Source organism: Aegilops tauschii, chromosome 3 (assembly GCF_002575655.3).
Source record: "Aegilops tauschii subsp. strangulata cultivar AL8/78 chromosome 3, Aet v6.0, whole genome shotgun sequence".
Taxonomy (NCBI): Eukaryota; Viridiplantae; Streptophyta; class Magnoliopsida; order Poales; family Poaceae; genus Aegilops; species Aegilops tauschii.
Genome location: NC_053037.3, coordinates 30296575 through 30318222, shown reverse-complemented (window position 1 = coordinate 30318222; position 21648 = coordinate 30296575).

Here is a 21648-nt window from a genome sequence, read left to right as displayed (position 1 = left end):
GACCCATATGGCGTCATTTCCGCGTTGTGATCGGGGTAGTCCGACGATGAAGTCCATTCCTATTTCATCCCATTTCCACTCCGGTATCCTGTTTGGCTGGAGTAGCCCTGCTGGCTTTTGATGCTCGGCCTTGATGCGCTGACATGAATCGCAACAAGCAATAAATGCGGCTATATACCTTTTCATACCGTGCCACCAAAATCTTTCCTGAATGTCTTTGTACATTTTGGTTCCTCCAGGATGGATCGAGTATGGAGCGGTGTGGCTTTTGGTTAGGATTTGTTGCTTGAGTTCCTCAATGTTAGGTACGCAAAGTCTGTCTCCGTACCATAATATTCCTTCACTGTCTGTGACGAACTCTGAAGCCTTACCAAGGTTCATTTTCTTCTTTATATCTTCGATGCTGGGATGTCCCTGTTGAGCCTTCTTAATTTGTTCCACTAGGGTGGGTTGTATCTCCAGATTTGATACGGTGCCCTCAGAGACTAACACCATGTTGAGCCTAGCGAATTCTTGCTGAAACTCAGGCCTCAAGTTTTGCGGACCGTCGTTGTCCGGGCTGGGGTTTCGACTAAGGGCATCAGCCACTACATTTGCTTTCCCTGGATGGTAGTGAATGCCGACATCATAGTCCTTGACCAATTCTAACCAGCGTCGTTGGCGTAAATTTAGCTCTGGCTGTGTGAAAATATATTTGAGGCTCTTATGATCCGTATATATTTCACAGCGATTTCCCAACAGAAAGTGCCTCCACTCCTTGAGTGCATGTATGACTGCTGCTAGTTCCAAGTCATGTGTTGGGTAATTTTCCTCATGTTTTCGCAGCTGCCTGGAGGCATACGCGACAACCTTGCCATCCTGCATTAGTACACATCCGAGGCCTTTTCGGGACGCGTCACAATATACTTCAAAACTCTTGTGTATGTCTGGCACGGTTAATACCGGTGCGGTTGTTAGCTTCTTCTTAAGTTCTTGGAAGCTTTTCTCGCATGCTTCCGTCCATACAAATTTCTTGTCTTTCTTGAGCAATTGTGTTATTGGCTTTGCCATAGTGGAGAATCCTTCAATAAATCTTCTGTAATATCCGGCCATTCCCAGGAAACTCCGCACATCTGTAACGTTGGTGGGTGGCTTCCAGTCAAGTATGGCTTTGACTTTTTCTGGGTCTACGGCCACGCCTTCTTGGTTTAATATATGGCCTAGGAAACCAACCTGCCTTAGCCAAAACTCACATTTGCTAAATCTGGCGTACAACTGATGTTTCCTTAATTCTCCCAAAACAATTCTGAGATGCTTAGCATGCTCTTCTGGTGTCCTTGAGTAAACCAGAATATCGTCAATGAACACCACAACAAATTTGTCCATGAATTTCATGAACACTTTGTTCATGAGGTGGACGAAATATGCGAGGGCGTTTGTTAGACCAAAAGGCATCACTGTGAATTCATATAATCCGTATCTGGAGGTGAATGTTGTTTTAGGGATATCTTCTGTCCGTACTTTCAATTGATGATATCCCGATCTCAAATCAATTTTTGAGAACACCTTGGCTTGTGCGAGCTGGTCAAACAAATCATTTATCCGTGGCATCGGATATTTGATTTTGATGGTGACCATATTGAGGGCTCGATAGTCTATACACAGTCTCAGTGTCCCATCCTTTTTCTTGGCGAACAACAGTGGCGAACCCCATGGTGAGGAGCTGGCTCGAATAAATCCTTTGTCCAATAATTCCTTTATCTGCTTCTTCAACTCCACCAATTCTGAGGGTGCCATTCTATAAGGTTTCTTATAGATGGGAGCGGTGCCAGGTGCTAGTTCGATGCTGAATTCTATCTCTCGGTCTGGTGGCATGCCTGGCAGTTCTTCAGGGAACACATCAGGAAACTCGCATACCACTGGAACTTTTCTCAGTTCTGATATGTCCACTTTCTTCAGTTTTGGTTGCCGTGACCGTGGCCTTTCTTGAGCTGTAACCTTTATTGTCTTGCCGTGATGGTGGGTGAGAATCACGGTTCGATTGAAACAGTCAATGAATCCTTTGTTGGTGGTTAACCAGTCCATCCCTAAAATGACATCCAGTCCTTTATTTTCCAACACGATGAGATTTGCTTGGAACTGTAGTCCTTCGAACTCAATGGTTACTCCTTGGCAGTAACTCTGAGCGATTTGCTTATTTCCGGGGGACTTGATGATCATAGATTTTTCCAAGGGAAGCATCGAAAAACCATGTTGCAAAACAAAACTCTTCGAAATGAACGAATGGGAAGCTCCAGAATCAAACAAAACCGTGGCAGGTACTGTGTTGACAGGGAACGTACCGAGCACGATGTCTGGGGCATTCTGCGCTTCTTCCCTGGTCACATGGTTCAGGTGACCCTTCCTGTGGTTGTTGTTGGGATTGAAATTGTTGCGCTTGGGGGCTGGATTATTCCCACCATTGTTTGGCTTGGGGGCCGAGTTCCTCGGCTTTGGGCATTGTTTAGCATAGTGCCCTTCTTCACCACAAGCATAGCAGGTGACCCCTGGACGTACGTGAACTCCTTGTCCCTGGCATGAAACTGTCTGACGGGCCTTAGATCAGTAGTCATGGATTTCCTTGCTTCTGTCCTTGGAACCTCAGTCTTGCTTCGGTTGTTGCGAGCAAGAGCCGTCTTGTCCCTCTTTCGCTTACGGATATCTTCCAGACTACGGCGCTCATTCTGCAAGGTAATGGCCTTGTCAACCAGAGTTTTAAAATCCGGGAAAGTGTGTACAACCAGTTGGCATTTCAGTGCCGGTGCCAGGCCGTCCAGGAATTTTTCCATCTTCTTGCTCTCTGTCATGTGTTCGTCGTAGGCATAACGAGATAGCTGGGTAAACTGACCGTTGTATTCTGTCACTGACATGCCTCTTTGCTTGAGGTCGTCAAATTCTCTCTTCTTGATTTTTATGATGCTCCTGGGGATGTGTGCCCCACGAAAGCCTTCCTTGAACTCTTCCCAGGTGATGTTGTGTTCACTGGGATGCATGTGTAGGAAGTTTTCCCACCATGCTGCAGCTGCTCCAGTAAGGTAGTGTGGTGCATAAAGCACCTTCTCATGATCTGAACACTGAGCAATAATCAGCTTCCTTTCGATGTCACGAAGCCAATCATCGGCTTCCAGCGGCTTATCAGTGTGAGCAAAAGTTGAAGGGTGAGTCTTCTGTAACTCAGATAACTTGGAATGAGGTTGATAGGGTTCATGGTGGTTTCCCATATTGATGACGTGATTCATCATCTCTTGGTGCTGTTGCTGGCTTTGTTCGAAGAGACGGCATACTTGAGACATGGCTGCTTCGCTGTCTTGTTGACTGGACTGTCCATGAGTGAAGTTGTTGCTAGTCTGTGTCCCATAAACTTCTTCTGGCTGATTGGGCATGGAGCGAGTCCACGGGCGAGACATTTTTCCAGTCTGGGGTATTATTTTGCAAAACCCATGAGAAGAACTGTGTAGCACAAGGAAAATCTTGCAAAGGCAACAATTTAAAAGACCTCAAGGTTTTTAAGAAAACATAAACGATTTTGCACGGAGAAGAACTGCTTAACACAAATCTTACACGCGAAACGCAAACATACGATACAGCACTCAGGATGTGTGTACACATTCCTGACATGTTATTTAGACTAGCATACTCCTCCGGAAAGCAGCGAACACACAAATACAAACTAGCGTACAGATAAAACACACCATACAAGCAGACATAACGCGCGACTACTCGGCGCACTCAATCGGAGATGGTGACGATGTCCTTTCCCTTGTCGAGGGCAAGACTCAGCGGTGCAGGAGATTCAACCTCCACCTCCTCTCTAGCTGGCTCCTGGCGCGCAACACTGTGCTGCTGTGATGGCGCGGGGGCGACAGGCGGTAGTGCGGGTGCGGCAGGCGGTGCAGCTCTGACTGGAGTAGGAGCGATGACTCGGTCGAACTCCTCAGTGGTAGGCAGACGGCGAGCAGTGGTCAAAACGGCCGGTGCATAAGAGGCTGAAGACGAGACGAACGTCAGAGGCGGTGCTGTGAGGAGAAGCTCCTTCCTGCTGGCAGGACCGCCCCGGACTAAGTCCATGCGGGCAGCCACAAGATCGTCCACGAGGTTGTCGAAAGACTCCTCCAGAGCCTTGAGATACTCCACAACCATCTCGATGGCTTCATCTCGCTCTCCCCGATGGCAGGCGAATGCATAGTGACAAGTGTGTGGCACATGGCATGGGAGGTAGCGGTAGCGGCGAGTCTTCATCATAGGAAGGATGTCCCGAAGACGAGCTATCGCCTCACGGGCAGCCATCTGCATGGCATGTCTTTCCGTAGGCATGGCCCTTCCCACAAAACGGAAGTGGCGAGCTGCAGAGCGTCCTCCCTTGAATTGCACCACAGCTTGGTGCATAGACACGTCGTCACTGAGCTTGTGCTGGTAAAGCGTGAACTCCAGGCGAGTCGCTGGCCCGATCGCGAGCTTGGTGATGGAGACGAGGAGTTTGACAAACCCCTCGGGCACGTTCGTGAACACTCGAGTCTCACAGTTGCTGCCAGCCATCTACAAAAGTAGGCAAAAATTCTGAGTAGTCATGTCATAAATTTATGATGACCAACAGAAAATAGCTACAATTGCAAAATGCTGAAAAAGCACAAAAGACGCTAATAACCGATTAGCGATCGTACCTAGTGGCTTCCTACAGTCAGCTTGGCTCTGATACCAAGCTTGTCATGACCGGTTTTTCAATAAAATATTTATTGAGAGACCAATCCCTTTTACGGACCACTAAAGAAGAATTCCTTCTCACTGGTAGACAATATCTTGGTCACAGAAGAAAAAATACCAGGGGTACTGAATAAAATACAAGGTTGAGCGGGGACTGCTCAACAATTTATTACATGCACGCCGATAAAACAAGACGGCGGATAGGGTGGCATAACTACTAACTCACGATAACAACGGTGGTGGAAGTATCACCGCGAAGTGGGTGATATGACTCCTGAAAACTACAGCTCTTCGAGCGTCGGAGTGAGGCTCGAGGAGACTTATTGCGGGTGGCGGAAGCGTATATAATACAAGTGACCAATATCCGGGATCGCACAGGACTGACTGGGACTCCTCTAGGCGTCGGACGCACTATCAAACTCTTCATCCAAGAGATCGCCTTCGTCAACATCTGGCCAAAACAACAAGCCAGGTGAGCACTATGAAAGTACTCGCAAGACAGTTCGGACATAAGATATAACAAATGTAAACATCAAGCATAAGAACAGATTGACAAGTGCGTTCAAACATAGAGATAATAATGCATGAGAAAATAACAGAGAAGTCGGGCGGTAGTCCTCCCGAAATCCCCGAAATAAATACGGGTGCCAAACGAGGGTCTGAATGACTCCTCGAGAGGAAACTGCAAGAATAATAATACCGCGGGTGCCAAACGAGGGTCTGAATGACTCCTGAAGAGGAAACTGCAAGAATAATAATGCCGCAGTCGGGCGTCGGGGCGACACCACATAAAGGGCTCATAATAGAAAATAAAGGCAGTGCGTGCCACAGTCGGACGTCTGAGCGACATCACATAAAGGGCTTATATTCAAACTTAGTAGTTCATGAATTATAAATCATATCAAGAGAACAAGCAGACATGAGGTAAACAACAGGGTTAGTCCATCCACAGGAATAACGTTCAGCCAAGTCTACTACTTAAGCTTGCTTACCGGAACGAAGAATATACCACGAGGTTATGACATAGACACGGATACGCTGATCACGATACTTGACTATGGATACGATGACTCGGAAGGATTTGACTCTGCAGAGTTTGTACTTTAACCACAGCCAACGGATTTCAGTAGTCACGGGGACTAGTTCCGTCTACGGTGTTTTGGAAGAAACACGTCTAACTAGTACACACCCATTCAACATTCCGAAGCCAGGGATCTCCCTCGGCAATGTTCAAGAAAAACCTTGAGACGGGGAGGCTACAACCTCGCGTAGCATGGGATCAAATTTCTATACGCGCGCTCTAAGGGGTGCCCCCCTCTCGGTCCCAACCGGAAACACCCATGCCCCCTGACCGGATGACTGGGTTTAATCGAGGGCCATGGAACCATCATCCCGGCCCCTCTGTTTGGTGTGTACACGGAAAGAGGTTACCAACTTACTAAACCGCATTCTGGCAGAAAACATGTGGTAGCACGGAAGGGGGAAGAACGATAACGTGACTCCGTCCACGTTAACGTCGGAATTTGTCGGATGACGCAAGGCTGGTATGCTACAATAGTACCACCTTGCTGCCCTTCATGTCACCACATGATTAGGCCATCTCTCACCAGAGATCATCGCAACTTTGGAACATGCGGGTAGTTGCCTCACAAGCAACGAGGTACTCACCGACACTCATATGCCACGCACAACCTCTTGCGCAAACATGCAAAACACCTATCATATAAAAGGTTCAAACATGCTTGCCTGGTTCGGAGAAGTCGGAGTCTAGCTCGGCGAAGTTCGCGGCTCCGTCACCTCTTCCGGAACCTACGGTATAGCGAAGAAGCATACTAACGTGAAAACCAACGCGTGCATAAAAGTTGTTCCAAATTTTGTTCCAAAAAATTACTATAAAAAACTAGACAAAAATACAAGACTGAAAAAAAAAGAATCACTCAAAAATCACTTTTTATTAAAAAGTTATAAAGGTTTCTGTCCAGGGACTCATCTGTAATGAAACAGAGAAGTTCCAGGGGCTTAACTGAGAAAACAGAAAACGCTTCGGAAAGAAACGCGCCAGCTCAAAGGGAAGACGTATTTGCCCGAAGGCGTCAACAGAAAACGTTTCGAAGGAGAAGAGAATAGAGGCTGACAGGGGGGGTCCACATGTCAGGTTTAAAAAGTTCGCCGGCGCCCGAAGACTGCGGTGGTCGCCGGCGTCGAACCACGGCGAGACAGGGAGATCGGAGTGTACCAAGAGCTTCAGCGTGTCCTTCCGCGTCGGTGGGTGGTGGACTCGACCGACGGAGAGCACCACGTCGACGGCGACACTTTCTCCGGCGGACGGCGGCTCGGGTGATGGTGGAGAACTCCGGTGGGTGCTGCAAACTCCGAATTGAAGCGCGGGTCAGGAGAGTGGATGCATAGGGAAGCTACTGGCAAGAGTTGAAGGGTGGAGGTGCACGCACGGGAGTGAATCGAGCTGGATCCCGTGGCGGGTCGCGGCGGCCGGAGTCGGGGAAGAAAGCTCCCTCGGGGCTCTTCCAGTGGCTTGGTGTGGTCTAGGTGGAGTGCAGAGGTGGTGTGGGTTCGAGTTGAAGCTCGGGGCCTCTATTTATAGGCGGATCGAGGGGGCAGCCGTGAACGGGAAATCTCCGGCGAGCGATTATGGCGAGGCAGTGGTTGAGCAGGGGGTTTGAGTGGCTAGGCAGCATCAGGGAGGTTTACTGGTGCCGTTCCACTGCTAAACTGGGTCGGGCTTGGCGTAATGGCGCTGGTCCATGGTGGGGTGGCCGCACGGGCACGACGGCGGCAGAGAGCGCGCTCCGCACCCAGCGGTTCACGACGAGAGTGGCAGCGCGTTCTGGGGAGTGGGTGGCCACGCGGCGATCTCCGGTGGCTTGGGCGGCGCTGGGTGGCGCCGTCTGCGCCGCGCCTCTCTCTGGCGGCCGCAAAGCCGCCGCTGGCGTCGGTCACGGGGCGGCGCACCTCCTCCAGCACGTCGCCGACGTCCGCAAACGTCCAGGCGCTCGTGCGGTGCAAGGACAAGGTGGAGGGGACGGGGAGCAAGGCGCCAACGCGGCACTGTCGAGATCGACAACAGTTTCTGAAGAAAACGACAGTAGATCACTGAATTGCATTTCTGAATCTCTGAACTTGACATTGACAATGCTCTGCAGGTGTTCGACAGAATGATTTGGCATGAAGAAAAAATTTCCTGGGGCTGGGACTTGGTGAGGTGAACACTCAATGCACCGAGAGGTTGCTTGATTTTACTCAGAATTTTTGGAGAAGGATTTGAATGAATTTCACCAAATTTGACAAATCTGGTCCAAACTTGCAGCAAGTATAGTTTGAAAAATTTGAACTGAAGACCAGTGGATCTTCATGGATCTTGGTTGAGGGTTCAAAGGACTAGGAAGGGAAATTGGTTTGGGGGCAAAAATCAAAACAGAAAGGGTAGTTCCTTTGTAAACCTCCAAGGGCTAGAATAGAAGACAGAAATTGTTTTGATAAGATTTAAATGGAAAATAATCATATGGGGAGGTTCAACTTGCTGGATTTGATGCAAATCATGATCCAAAGATGAGGAAAGGTTTATGAGAGTGGATTTGCACTAAGGTCATGGCAAGAGAGAATTGTTGAAAGTGGCAAAGGATCATTCCAAAAGCTATAGGGCCTTTTTCAAAGAAATTTTCAAAAAGGCATTTTCCAAGAGAAAAACATTTTGGTTTGAGTCCAAATAAAAGAGGAAAACCTCCAAGACCCAAAATCAAGTTTTGAGTGAATCCAAAAATGAAGCACTAGTCATAATAGAAAGTATTTTGAGAGGGAGAGTTCTTTTAGAAGAAAAGTTCAAATCACCTCCCTCAAAACAAGGAAAAGTTTTGAAAAAGCCAAATAAAATTTTGGGTGTCACAATGCTACATAATCAACTACCAATCCCTGGAAGTACAAGCATTACAGGACAAAATGTACTGACAAGAGCAATGGGCTACACTTCTCCACTGGCATTGTCTGTGTATTCTACTTTTTGGTAAGATTAAATATAGATCTGATCTTTTTTAGTAAATGGTGGGCGAGGGAGATAAGATGCAGAATGCTACACAATGAACCAATCCCTCTTCCCATAATACAAGAGTGTTTTGAACACTGGTGTACTATACAAAACGTCTTATATTATGGGACGGAGGGAGTAGCTGTTAATGTAAGTACAATGATAGACGACGTTCAGTCCTTACAAGAGGACTGCATAGCTAAACCTCTTCAAAAGCGTTGGGTTGATTCTAAATTTATGTAAGAGTCCATATGGATCTTATAATGTCCACCAAATGGACGATAACGAGGCTAACATGTGCAGTGATGCTACATAATCAAATAGCTATGAAAGTAAGTATGGTCATTCAGGGCAAGAGGTACTCACAAGAGCAATGCAGTGTGCAGTATTGTTGCGAGATTCTGTGGTCCCTTGAGAATGAATGTTCTTCTGCTAACAGTTTTCGTACAAGTGAGACGTTAAGGCAAATGCAGAAATGTAGTTCAAATTGTGATGTGATATCATAGATAGTACCTTACGCTGCAGCTGAGACCAATGTGTAACAAGATTATTCCAGTCACCGTCGGATAATGTAGCACCGGAGACTTTACAGAAATTTCGTTTAGAGGCTTGCCATTGAAGTGCGCTTGCCTCAGGTAGGAACGATACTTCATCAACGAGTGCTTGAAAAGCACAACCAACCCTTGCTCGTCTTCACAATCCAGCTTGGTCCTCGCCTATTTAAAAGAATGAAATCTTGTGTCTTCTGTCAGCAGAAACATATGCAGCAATGACCATGAATAACACTAGTACATTACTTACGCGTAAGTTGCGGAGGAAGACTGGAAATTGTTCTGTGTCTGCGGTATAATCTTTCCATGAAGGAAAGATGCACACAAAGTTCCTGACAACAATATAAGCTTTGTCTTCTAAATTGGGAAGAAATGGAATAGGGGTCCTATTTGCTGCAATTGGGGCTCTCTCTGGTTCGAAAAGGGATTTGGCAACTGGATTTGGTGTACTCTTTGCTGGAATGGGGGTTTTGCATCGTAGAGCTGGTGCTATGTCAACTGGCATAATCATAATGTTTGCTGCAGTTGGGGTCTGCTGAGTTGGGGCATCAGAAATGACCAGTGTAGTAGGGCTAGAGTCTGCTAGAGTTGGGGTGTTTTGTGGGTCAGGTGACATTGCAACTACACCTAATGGGCTATTTGATTTATCAGGTGCCACTACCTTTTCCAAATACTTTGCTTGTGCTCCTCCATGATCAGCAATCGCCCTCTTCCTTTTGAACGTCTGATACACAAGAACAACATTTGAATGGATAAATATGGTATGATGACAGATGGAATATGTACTGAAAATGGATAGGCAGGGCGTATTCATGTAACACCCTACATGTAACTTGCCATATTTGTAACTCCGACTCTTGCCATTTTCGGTGTTGTGTTATGATATTCCCTCCGTGGTCGGGTTTTGTCTTTCGTTTTGCATTTTGTCATGTCATGCATTTTCATATCATGTCATCATGCACATTGCATTTGCATACGTGTTCGTCTCATGCATCCGAGCATTTTCCCCGTTGTCCGTTTTGCAATCCGGCGCTCCTATCTCCTCCGGTGCACCCCTCTTGTTTTCTTTCGTGTGCGGGTGTCAAACTTTCTTGGAATGGACCGAGGCTTGTCAAGTGGCCTTATTACACCACCCGGAGACTACCGATCAAGTTTCGTTCCATTTGGAGGTCGTTTGGTACTCCAACGGTTAACCGGGCATCCGCAAAGTCCATTTGAGTGTCCAGCAAAAACCCCCTCTAAAACCAGCCCAAAACCCACCAAACTCTCTTCCATGCTCTAGGTCGGTCGATCACGATCGTGTGGGCGAAAACCGCACCTCATTTGGAGCCTCCTAGCTCCCTCTACCTATAAATATGTGGCATCCCGAAATTACATTCGCAGTCTCCCGTAACCCTAAAATCCCTCCGCGCCGCGCCGGACGCGTCCGCTCCGGCCGGACAAGTCGCCGCCGCCCCCGCGGCCAACCCGCGGCTGCCACATGGCAAGCTCGTCGCCGCCGCCGCCGGAGCCCGCGAGCCCAACGCCGGCCCCCGCGGCCCACAGCGCTCCGTCACCCGCGCCTGCCTCCTTCCCCGCGCCCGACGCCGCCTCCCCGCCTCGCGCCGCCGGCGCCGCCGTTGAGCTCCGGGAGCTCGCCCACTGCCGCCGCCGCGGCCTCCTCCGCCGCCCGGGGCCACGGCGCGCCGCCGCCGCGCCCCGGCCTCCTTCCTCCTCTCCTTCGGCCTGCCGCCTCGCCACCCTCTTCTCCGGTGGCCGCGCCATCGCCATCGAGGGAGCTGGAACTCGATCGGATCTGAGACAGACTACGGTTGACTTTTTCCCGAAACCCTAAATTTCCAAGTCCTTGATATTTCCAGCATATTGCCCTGTTCAATGTTGCATAACTTCTTGCATGTAGCTCTGATTCGCGCGTGTAATATGTCAAATTGTTCGTATCGTGATGCTCTTAATTTTGTTCAATTGCACCATGTTCATTAGAGGTCATCTTGATGCCCAAATCTCTGTTGGAAGAGGGCTAGTTGCTGTTATTCTCTGGTTCTTATCAGAACTTGGAGATTTGTCATTTTTGTATCTTTAAATCTATGCATCTTATGGGCATGAGCCCTACATGTGTTTTGAATTATGCCATGCCATCTTTCCAAGGGTGTATGCCACGTATTTTTGTGATCTCTGTGGTGACTAGCACAAGTATGCAAAGTAGGCTCCATAATGTTTCTGATTTCAGGGACTTGGTGATTTCTCTAAGTCCTTGTCTGCTGTTATTTTGTTGGCATGTAAACTTGATGCTACAGAGAGATCCATGCATATTTTGGAGATGTTCAGTAAAGATGTTTTGTAGATATAGTTGTAATTGATACATTCCTGCGCTTGTTTGCAATTATGGAGTACCATAGCATGACTCAATCTTGCTCTACTTTTGCTATAAAATATTTCTGGCAGATTCTTAACATGATATGCAATTTTGCCAAGCTTATTGTAGTTGATCCATAGATGCTATTCTTCTGTTCTTGCCATGCATAGCTTCATAAACATGCCATCTTTCTGTAGGTATTCTTGGTTTTTCATGCATTTCTCTGTAGTGTGTGCATCAAGCTCACAAAGAGGCCTTCATATTATTGTTTCTGCCATGCTCTATTTTCTGCCAAGTCTGAAACCTGATAACGAAACTTGCTATGTTTATATGCTTGCCATCATATCTTCTGGTCCTTTTTGGCTTATGGTCAGTAAGGGACTTTTGTCATGTGCATTTATTAAAACACTGCCATACCTTGTTTTGCTATGTTAAGTTCCTGTAGCATGTTAATTTCGTGCTCTGAACATTCCTACCTGATGCTGTTTTCTGCCATGTCCAGTTTTTCACCAAGTCTGTGATCCTGTTATCTTTTGCACTTTTGCCATGCTTGTTTGAGCTTGATATGTTGTGATCTAGCCGTAGCTCAGTGTTCATCTTTTGTCAAGCATCTCCTGTAGATTACTGCCATATGCTTTGTTGCTATGTTGGAGTGCTGTAGCATTATTACTTGTTGTATTTTAAGTGCTATCATGCTGTTAATCGCTGATTCGTGTCATTCTTGTTTTGCTTGCCATTTGCAAACCATGCATCCGATTCCGGTGATCTTTATATCGATTTCGACCGAAACCATCTCATCTTTCCAGTGGCATGCTTGGTTTGCCAAGTTACTGCCTTGTTCATCATTTTCCCTCTGGAGCACGCATATGCATCGCATATCATATCTCGCATACCATACATGTTTTGCATCATGTTGCTTGTGCTTTTCTCGTGGTTGATTGTGGTTCCGTTTGTTTGTGTTCTTGTCTTGGGTAGAGCCGGGAGACGAGTTCTTGAACGAGGAACCTGTTGAGTACGCCTACGAGGATCAAGCTCTCGACAACTCTGAGAACCTTGCAGGCAAGATGACCACCCCTCGTAATCACTTCTATCTTTGCTTTGCTAGATGCTCGCTCTATTGCCATGCTACGCTACCTATCACTTGCTATATCATGTCTCCTATATTGCCATGTCAACCTCTAACCATCCTTTCCTAGCAAACCGTTGTTTGGCTAAGTTACCGCTTTTGCTCAGCCCCTCCTATAGCGTTGCTAGTTGCAGGTGAAGTTGAAGTTTGTTCCATGTCGGAACATGGATATGTTGGGATGTCACAATATCTCTTATTTAATTAATGCATCTGTATGTATTTTGGTAAAGGGTGGAAGGCTCAGCCTTATGCCTGGTGTTTTGTTCCACTCTTGCCGCCCTAGTTACTGTTATACCGGGATTATGTTCCTTGAGTTTGCGTTCCTTACGCGGTCGGGTGATTTATGGGACCCCCTTGACAGTTCGCCTTGAATAAAACTCCTCCAGCAAGGCCCAACTTTGGTTTTACCATTTTCCGCCTAAGCCTTCCCCCCCCCCCCCCGGGTTTTCGCAAGCCCGAGGGTCATCTTATTTTAACCCCCGGGCCAGTGTTCCTCTGAGTGCTGGTCCAAACTAGAGCACCGTGCGGGACCGTCCCTTGGCAACTTGGGTTATGTTGGTACCTGTACGCTTCGCTTATCTGGTGTGCCCTGAGAACGAGATATGTGCAGCTCATATCGGGATTTGTCGGCACATTCGGGCGGCTTTGCTGGTCTTGTTTTACCATTGTCGAAATGTCTTGTAAACCGGGATTCCGAGACTGATCGGGTTTTTCTGGGAGAAGGTTTATCCTTCGTTGACCGTGAGAGCTTATGATGGGCTAAGTTGGGACACCCCTGCAGGGTATTATCTTTCGAAAGCCGTGCCCGCGGTTATGAGGCAGATGGGAATTTGTTAATGTCCGGTTGTAGAGAACTTGTCACTTGACCCATTTAAAATACATCAACTGCGTGTGTAGCCGTGATGGACTCTTCTCGGCGGAGTCCGGGAAGTGAACACCGTCTGTGTTATGTATGACGTAAGTAGGAGTTCAGGATCACTTCTTGGTCAATGCTAGATGACGTCCGATCCGTTGCTTCTCTTCTCGCTCTCATTTGCGCAAGTTAGCCACCATATATGTTTTTGCCGCTGCAGCTCCACCTCACTACACCTTCCTTTCCTATAAGCTTAAATAGTCTTGATCTCGCGGGTGTGAGATTGCTGAGTCCTCGTGACTCACAGATTCTACCAAAACAGTTGCAGGTGCCGACGATGCCAGTGCAGATGATGGCGTCGATCTCAAGTGGGAGTTCGACGAGGAATGTGGTCGTTACTATGTGTCTTTTCCTGATGATCAGTAGTGGAGCCCAGTTGGGACGATCGGGGATCTAGCATTCGGGGTTATCTTATTTTCATCTGGATTTTGGCCGTAGTCGGTCTATATGGTTGTATTTTGGATGATGTATGATTAATATTTATGTATTATGTGAAGTGGCGATTGTAAGCCAACACTTTATCCAATTCTTGTTCATTACATGGGATTGTGTGAAGATGACCCTTCTTGCGACAAAACCACTATGCGGTTATGCCTCTAAGTCGTGCCTCGACACGTGGGAGATATAGCCGCATCGTGGGCGTTACAATTCACATACACGATGTGTAAACTAAGCTAATGGCAGTTCAACAAAGTAGAAGCAATGCAAAGCATCAGTTGCAAGATATGTGCGACAAATATAACCTTGGAAAGTTAGAGCAACCACCTTGATGGGTGAATAAGATAGGGCATCTTCCTCTGACTCCTCCACTAGGGAGCTACATTGACTTAGGTCTCCCTCTAGCTCAGAATCACTGTTAGGATCATATTCTGAGCATGAATCTGTAGGCGGAGAGCGTTTGCATTGCATTGCATCCAGGCTTAATTTCAATCCCTTAATGCCAAGTTTGACAGCCATGACATTGTTTTGCTTTATTCTTTTCATGCGCGCAAGATCGTAATCATTATGATGCTGTTCAGAATCTGAGATTCGTGAAAACATAAAAAGTAGTGAGATTATCTATGGAATGCATTGCGGATTCAACTCGAAGAGTGTCTCCCTATAAACCCCTGCATATGCAAAGTTCACCCCCCAACCGTGCTGACCAGACCACACACAGAAATACAAACCCCTTATGTCTCTATAACAGGCAGCCACACATTTCAAAGCTGAAGTAGGAACATTAGAATCATATGAAATTCATATTTGAACAAATAAACTAAGGAATTATGAGTGGCATAATGTTTATCTTCAAGGGTGGAGTGTTGGTAGTGCGACACAAAGCAAGTAGGCAGATTGTATTCCATGTAAAAGATCGAAGCCTATGTAAAAGCTGGAAATGACACTTTCTTTCGATACAATGCAGTGTCCGTTGCCCACACATGATGGAAGAGATCACATAGAGAAATACTATTCACTTATGTCTACGGTTGTAGTATTTAGAAATAGGGTGGTCCACCCTAAAAGAATATTGACAACAAATATGACAAGGCAAGCATAAATGTAGTGAATCAGTCATTTACTTGTGAGCTTACTAGGACAAGTATGCAGAATTGTAACTGCAGTAAGAGACTGTCCAAAATCTGAATCAAGAAGTTTGTCTAGCACTTATTGTTTGCAACTAATCGACGTGAATAATTGGATATTATATTGAATGAGTAAGAAAGACAAGTAAAATTGTCAACAAACCTGGCTTGCAGTAGTAATCTGGGTCAATGTCACTACGACCAACAATCCAAAATGACTAGTGTATGTTCCTAGGGCCGAAATTTTGAAAACCCTGTGAACTTTATAGGTACTAAAGATTACCGAAATACATCTGAACCATTAAGTGTAGGTAGCACTGAGCACACAACAAACCCTAATGACAGTCCTGCCTAATGAGTAATGAATCAATTAGAAAATGGGTGATGAGGAGTGGCTTCTGAGTGTTGAGGACTTATCTCAGGATAAATCGGGTTGGCTTAGTGGGTGCTGCACGCCTGAGCCCTAAACGGACTGGGAAGGTAGGCACGGCGCCGCGCCCGGGCAGCGGTGCTGCTGTTGGGCGAGCGGCTCCTGACCTCCTGTTAGTCCGGCATCTCCTCCTAGAGTCATGCCGTCCGGAGACGGCAAGTCGTCGGCGAGGCAGGCGGCTGGGGGCGAGTAGAGATCGGAAGGGCGCAGCAGAACAGAGGGGAATCTGGGCCTGGGACGACCCAAAATCCCAGGGTGGGCCGGCCCACCGTGGGCACCCTGTAGAGATACACACCCGAGCGGCGAACATGCATTTTCGAAAATAATTTAGGAACATTTAGCTGACCAATTAAACGAATCTGTTTTAATAATATCAGATTCGTATTTGAACAACTAAGCTTGTTTAGCTTGATGGGTCAAGTAGTGCTATTATGACACAAGCACATATTCTGATCGTATAGTGATCATAAATGGGGGAAACCGGAGAAATGATATTTAGCAGCCATTGTTTGCTTCGAACTAAGAACTAAATTCTAAGAGCTGAAAAGAAAGTAGACTAACCAAGTTAAGATCTATTTTCTGGTTGAGCTCAAAAAGTTGAGGAGATATGAAGTACCACCTCTCTTGTGGCGCCGTGTAGGCATCGGGGGTGCGATGGCTGTCGGTGGCGTTGAAGCAGATCTGCGACGGTAGACGGGTGCATCAGGGGATAAGTCCCGTTGCGGTGGAAAAGAAGGTCGTGTGAGCGGCCTCGGCAAAGAGGACGACGGCGCCGATGAAGCGAGAGGACGTGATGCAAGGCTCTTGGTCCGTCGCCATGGATGAGAAACGTCCATCTCTAGCAGTGGACGACGTGGTCTTGGTAGGCGCTCCGGCATGATGGAGGACGGTGGCGATGGATGTGGTGGAGGACGGTGGCGATGGATGGGGTGGCGGACGGAGGCTGATGTGGGGATGGTGTTCTAGCGCGGACGGTGTATGAATGGGAAAATGGAGGGAGAGGTACGGGGAACCATGTTTTTGGGACGCGCCTGTCTGAAATATGGGAAAGTTACGAACTTAGCCCCGTTTAAAATTTGGACGTCTCGTCAGTTGGGGATACGACGGTAATCTCGCATCTCGCCAATATTTGCCCAGAGCGATTTCGGGCGAGGAGACGGTGGTTGGCGCCCATGGTTGTCGCCCACGGTGTATGAACGGGGCTGACATGTAAGGCGGTTGTGTCACGTCTGAGTGAAGTTATAACCTGCCCCTATTGAAAATATTTGCCTACATCGATTTCGGCCGAGTCGAGTTTGTTTTGCCGCCCACCATGTATGAATGGGGAAATGCAGGGAGAAACAGAGGTCTTTCGGACGAGCTTGAATCAAATGTGTTTTGCCGCCCATGTTTGGCGCCCACCGTGTCGGAATGGGCTCAGAGGCGGTCGTGTCACGTCTAATTGAAGTTACTATCCTACCCCTATTTAGAGCAGTGGAAATCGGGCCGATGGATTGTCTGTGTAATGGGTAGACAGTAATCCCATCTCCCAAACACTTGGCTTCGGGCAGCCGACGTGGGAGTGGACATTTTGCCGCTTCTTTCGAATTTCGGGACAATAAGCATCCACGTTTACCCTGGCAACTAAATTCGAATCCATTTTGTATTCCTATACGAATCTTTATAAATAATTCTATGTGTTTTTATATATCTTCAAAAGGACGACAAAGATGTATTCCACTGTCATATATGAATATGGTTTACAAATGCCGATACTCAAATTCAGAAGCTAGAATCCAGTTGAAGGTGAATTCGAATATTTGGAACACTTCATGTCCAACTCAAATGTCGCACGCAGCATAATGTGTACTCCCATTTAGATATGTACACAAGTGATGTATCAAGATTCAAATACCGAGTCAATCAACCAAGAATGTACAAAACTAACAGACATATAAACACTTATAGAGTATATGGATCAATAATATCAACTAACATACATAAGCCAGGCCATTGTACTTTTGTTTGCTACAACATCATCCTTTTTTTAGCCAAGCTACTATAGCATCCTGGCCCTTTCCGATGCGTGCCACTTATGGTCCATCTATACTACTATTATTGCTGAATGCACATTCAGCCCGATTGGCATATTTGTAGGTCTGGCACAGCAATCAAGATGAAATGTCTCCTAGTCTTATCAATTAATACAGACGTGTGCTCAAATAAAATTACAAACCAAAAAACAAAAAACAAAAAAAATTATTACATGATCTCTAAAACAAATGCTTTGATTGATTACATGAAAAAACAACATAAAGGTTATTCAACGATGGAAAGAACATTTCACCTATGATTTACCAAGTGGGAATTTAATTTCCTTTTTTCCTTCAGGACCTTAACAATGTGGTCAGTCTCAGCTTGCTTCGTTTTGAAATCCACCAAATATTTAATGGTTGTCTTGAGTACTGCTACTGATTGTGCTGTTTGCTTCCTCAACATGTCAACTTCATATCTAAGTGCAGAAGCAGAATCTCTTTCTACCACTAGTTTAGCCTCTAGAGCATCAGCAGTTGGCAATTCATAATGCACGACTGGGCCGGTGCCACTGCTGTGGGATGATACAACGTCCATGGGGACCTCGCTCTCTGATCTTGAGCTAACCTGTTTTGCCATCAAAGTTCCGATTGGATTCAGAAAAGTTGAAGTTAGCAAAACATCTCAACTGGGAGTTATAACAGCAAACCAGTTAAACAAACAAGGAATTAAAGAGTTTCAATTCGATGCTGAAAAGTAGTTATTAACATCATTGTAACCCGTTGTTGCAGCAGCAAAGCAGTTAAACAAACAAGTAGCTATTTAAGTTCAGGCAAACAGGTAATTCTTAACAGTAAGTATCAAACTCATAGATAGGCGCAGTCTATAATAGGATTAACAGGCTGTGGCATTATGTAATCAGTAGCAAACTAAATTAAGCCAAGCAACGTAATTGAACAATTTTGCAATAAGTGGCTAACTAAAATTCCGAGAAGCAGGTAACTGAACTTACGCTAGTTCTTTGTACATGCACACTGCAACTTCTTTTTCGCTTACAAGGTTGTATGAAGGAGTCCATGGAATCAATTGCTTGGATACGCAGTCCCAATACTTCTTTCTTCCCACACTGCATTGGTAAGTCGAATGGTTAATCTGGTAAGATGGTGCGTCCTTGATATGTTATATGAGGACGTGTAGTCAAACTAGTTGTAGCCACACACATCACACTGGCTTTTCCTGTATATTTCATGCGATTACTTTTGGCATATCGAGATCTAAGTAATCTACAATAGGATGAAAAGACTTGCATCCTTCACATTATTGGCGAACTTAGTTCATAGAAACAAGCAATTCAACCATTCTGTGGGTAAATCAAAAGTGCCACTGGAATATTTTTCACTACCCCTATCATACACGCAAAAAGGGGGCGACGCCACCATAGGGGCTGGTATGGGCGGCCGCCTCGGGTGGCTCAAAAGTGTGCACCTAGTTTGAGTCGTCCAGGTTGGCCCAGGCTAGTTTTGTTCGTCCCAACGCACGAGCAGGCAATGTAAAAAATGAAGAAAAATGTTTCAATTTGGATAGGCCAATAACATAAGTGCAAGGCAGGCCCTATAGCAGGCTCGCGGCCCAAACGAGCGCCTCCCATATCAATCAACAGCAGGAAAAAAATCCCAATTCATCCGCTCCAGCCTCCAGTCTGGTTCGCTCCTAACCTAGCCGCCGCTGGACAGACCCACACAGCACTTCCTCGCGCCCTCGTTGGAGGGCGGTCGCCGGGCTTCAAGCGAATGGAAGGACAAGAAGATGAAGATCCAACCCTGGGTGTAGCCTGCGTGGGAGGCAGCGGCGGCAGCACGGGCATGACATCGAGCTTAGGCAAACGGACAGTCGCAGCTTGCAAGAGTAGCATGCGCAACGAGCAGGTACATCACATCCCTGATTATATCTAATTCAACTCTTCAATTTCTGGCCAATAGTTAAACCTGACGGTGTTGTAAAACTGCTTGTATGTAGGGAATCTATGAGAAAATGAAACCAATTTATACTTATTTTATAACTCCCCCAATCAATACTGAACTGACTAAATCTGATGAATCTAATCAAGTTTCCTGTGCAAACATCCAAGCTCATGTTGTTCTTGAGCCTGAAGTGTCTAATGAACAGACTGGTAATGAAGGATTTGATGCAAACATTTTACATGCTCCTGGTGATGAACATATAGTGTCTAATGAGGCATCTAATGCAAGCATTTTGCAAGCTCCCATTGAAGGATTTAGTGTCTAATGATGATCTGTTGAGAGAGACATAGAGATTTGCAGGCATTGATGACAAGCAAATTATAGTGCATTTTCATGGCTTCAGGAAACGTCGAGGCCATCTACCAGAAAGTCCCCGTATCATGACAACGTAGCATAAATACTTTTCTAATCTGTTGTATGAAACTATTGGCATACTTGTGCAGGATAGATATATTGATATGCAGTTTGCGCACTGGTTATAGGTGCAATTACACTTCGATATTTTCAGCCAGAGAACGAATAATTCAAGCAGGTACAAACCATGTTTGTAGTTGATACGTCTCCGTCGTATCTATAATTTTTGATTATTCCATGCCAATATTATACAACTTTCATATACTTTTGGCAACTTTTTATACTATTTTTTGGAAATAACATATTGATCCAGTGCCCAGTGCCAGTTCCTGTTTGTTGCATGTTTTATGTTTCGCAGAAACCCCATATCAAACATAGTCCAAACGGGATAAAAACGGACGGAGAATATTTTTGGAATATTTGGGAAATATGGGAAGAAGAATCAACGCGAGACGGTGCCCGAGGTGGCCACGAGGCAGGGGCGCACCCCTGACCCTCATGGGCCCCCCGTAAGGCGGTTACTGCTCTTCTTCGGCCGCAAGAAAGCTAATTTTCGGAGAAAAATCTGGGCGAAGGTTTCAATACAGTCGGAGTTACGGATCTCCGGATATATAAGAAACGGTGAAAAGGCAGAATCCCAGAGCGCTGAAACAGAGAGAGACAGAGAGACAGATCCAATCTCGGAGGGGCTCTCGCCCCTCCCATGCCATGGAGACCAAGGACCAGAGGGAAAACCCTTCTCCCATCTAGGGAGGAGGTCAAGGAAGAAGAAGAAGGAGGGGGCCTCTCTCCCCCTCGCTTCCGGTGGCGCCGGAGTGCCACCGGGGGCCATCATCATCACCGCAATCTTCACCAACAACTTCACCGCCATCATCACCAACTCTCCCGCCCTCTATGCAGCGTTGTAACCCCTCTTTTACTCCCTGTAATCTCTACTTAAACATGGTGCTCAACGCTATATATTATTTCCCAATGATGTATGGCTATCCTATGATGTTTGAGTAGATCCGTTTTGTCCTATGGGTTAATTGATGATCGTGATTGGTTTGAGTTGCATGTTTTATTATTGGTGCTGTCCTATGGTGCTCTCTCTGTCGCGCAAGCGTGAGGGATTCCCGCTGTAGGGTTTGCAGTATGTTCATGATTTTCTTATGGTGGGTGGCATGAGTGAGAGAAGCATATACCCGAGTAAGTAGGTTGTTTGCGTATGGGAATAAAGAGGACTTGATACTTTAATGCTATGGTTGGGTTTTACCTTAATGATCTTTAGTAGTTGCGGATGCTTGCTAGAGTTCCAATCATAAGTGCATATGATCCAAGAAGAGAAAGTATGTTAGCTTATTCCTCTCCCTCATATAAAGTTGCAATAATGATTACCGGTCTAGTTATCGATTGCCTAGGGACAAATAACTTTCTCGTGACAAAAAGATCTTTACTAAAACTAATTTAGTTGTGTCTTTATCTAAACAGCCCCTACTTTTTATTTACGTGCTCTTTATTATCTTGCAAACCTATCCAAAAACACCTACAAAGTACTTCTAGTTTTATACTTGTTCTAGGTAAA